The sequence below is a fragment of the Conger conger genome, chromosome 2 (assembly GCF_963514075.1).
Source record: "Conger conger chromosome 2, fConCon1.1, whole genome shotgun sequence".
Taxonomy (NCBI): domain Eukaryota; kingdom Metazoa; phylum Chordata; class Actinopteri; order Anguilliformes; family Congridae; genus Conger; species Conger conger.
In genome coordinates, this window is record NC_083761.1 from 4238026 (window position 1) to 4240700 (window position 2675).

A 2675-nucleotide genomic window follows, 5' to 3' on the forward strand; every position below is an offset into this window, starting at 1 on the left:
AGTGGTCCTCACTCCTGGTCCTGGAGAGCCGCAAGGTGTGCTGGGGTCCTCACTCCTGGTCCTGGAGAGCCGCAAGGTGTGCTGGCTTTTGTTCTTGCCTAGTTATCAGCAGCCAATTCAGACCCAGACCCAAATCAGTTGAGGTCAGTTAATATATTTATTAATATATAATGTAATATATACAAATGTTACATTACATTACATTAATGGCATTTAGCAGAAGCTCTTATCCAGAGTGACATACAATGAGGTGCAACTAAAACCCAGGAACAAGTACATTCAAGACCCCAGAGGAAAGTACAATTCTAGTGTGATCACAAAGAACTTGAACCCTTGAAAAGTACATCAACTTACCAACTAGCATAACACAGTTGGCAGCTAGAGTACCGCAAGTACTACAATAACTATACATAAGTGCTATTATAATCTATGACTCACACAAGGTTAATCATGGTAATATATGCAAACATATTTACAGTGGACCTGCCCATTTGAGGCTCTGAAGGTTAGCTAACTAGGCAAATCAGGAGCAGACAGATGAGTTCCTGATCCAGGTGTTATCCTATAAACTCACGGCCATAATAAAAATAAATAAATAAAAAAAAATCAATAGCTTTAGATACACTGCAGAATGTTCATTTTATAGAAATTTTCTTTTTTTTGTGCAGAATGAAAATTAAGCAGAAAATAGTTTTTTTCTTTGGAAAAAATGTGTGAAAAGGTAACTGGCTCAGCATGTTATATGACATTTGGGCCAAAACATACAATATGTTGTTAGTTATGTATGTTTGCTTGCATGAAATATCAATAGGTGGTCCACTTAATGAGCGATAGAGAGAGAGAGAGAGAGAGGTAGAGAGAGAAAGACATGCTTGCAACATTCAGTATAAAGAATGTCAGAATAAAGGGCAGCATAATTTGACTTGACCTACCAATAAACAGTTGAGGAGTGCCACAGATGGCTATGTTTGTATACTTCATAATTTTGTGATTTGAGTTCTGTTTAGATTTTTAGTTGTTATGAATAAGGAATAAGGAATGTTATCGGTAGAGTAGCAAAATGCAAAAATGCTGTGTGATACTTACTAGTCAGCTGATGATGGGGCCCCGTCCATATTCAACTTGAATGATTTTGCCAGCTGATCCATTTCAGAGCCCAGTACTTTACACTGTTTTACTACACTATTAAGGCTAATGACCAGCGATTTTCTGGATGTTGCTGGTTGATATGATCATCATTAACCTCCTCCAATGGGGGAGAGCGCAATCTGCAGTACTGTCAAAATAATTACCAGCACAAACCTATTGTGTGCTGAAGCCAAACAGATTCAAACAACTCAAATTTGTTGTGGCAATCTGATTAAATAAAATTTACCATGTATTTATTTGGTTTAGCGTCACTAATTGCTTTCATATGTGCCTTTCTTCCACAACGGTTTTCCCTGGTATTGTAGCTTACTCACACATAGCCAGTATTTTTGCGAATAGCAATTGGCACTGAGGTATTTGCCTGCAAGGTCTATAGACCGCAAAATTGCTCCTCCGACGAGGATGGGATTCGAACCCACGCGTGCAGAGCACAATGGATTAGCAGTCCATCGCCTTAACCACTCGGCCACCTCGTCTGGCAGTTGTCTTGTACTTGCGCTCATGCTAATACAGCTAGTGCAGCATTACAGCGACACAAACGGCCTGTAGCGTAGTGGTTAAGGTAAATGACTGGGACACACAAGGTTGGTAGTTCTAATCCCGGTGTAGCCACAATAAGATCCGCACAGCCATTGGGCCCTTGAGCAAGGCCCTTAACCCTGCATTGCTTCAGGGGAGGATTGTCTCCTGCTTAGTCTAATCAACTGTACGTCGCTCTGGATAAGAGCGTCTGCCAAATGCCAATAATGTAATGTAATGTAATGCAAACCCCCCCTCCATCTGTGCGTTGTGCTACATGAAACTGTAGCATTTCCATTGTAGCATTTTGAGCCTTTTCATTTCCCAGAAGGCAATGAAACCTGAGGACGGAGAGCTCGGTTGGCTTCTGAAGTTCCCTTTTGAAGTTTTTCGTCCACCCCCTCCCCCCCCCCTCTCCGACACTGAACAGACGGCAGGGATGGGCCGATCACATGACCGCGGCGATCCCCGGTCCTGGAGAACCTCATCCTAAAAAAAAAAAAAAAAAAAAATTAAAAAAAGAGCAGTGTTTCTGGCAGCCATTTTCCCCCCTCTGATGGGTCACTGGTGCAGATGGAAATAATCGCCACGGGGCAAGAGCTGAGTGAGAGACTCAATTTTGAGGTCAGAGGTCAGAGGTCAAAGGTCATCGTATCGGCAGCGTATGCCCTGCTATGACCAAACACCTGCTTTGATGCTGGGAGGAATTTCACTGCGGCGCGTTTGGAAGTGTGGCACTACTGTACTCCAGTAATGTAACCCACATTGCTCAATTTGACGGTACCAGTAAATGCTTACTTTTGTTCTTCCCGTGCGTGGCTTAATCCTTACAAAGGAATAATGTCATGCTGTTATTGGTGGGTTTTTAAATAACAGAATCTTGCCATCGTCCGATGAACTGGCCAGTATGAGACACGGGTCGAATATGTATTTTCAATATTTTTTAAATATTGAAAAAATACCCTGCTGATACACGTAAATACTTCATGCTTCGTTTATTCTGTCTG

The 2675-nt window shown here is 41.9% G+C and overlaps 1 non-coding gene across 1 annotated transcript; it reads right to left on the reverse strand.

Annotated features, from left to right (window-relative positions):
- Positions 1-1543: 1543 nt before the first annotated feature.
- Positions 1544-1625, reverse strand: trnas-gcu (transfer RNA serine (anticodon GCU)). Its single transcript has one exon. It is a non-coding gene; the product is annotated as a tRNA-Ser (tRNA).
- Between the last annotated feature and the right edge of the window lie 1050 nt (positions 1626-2675).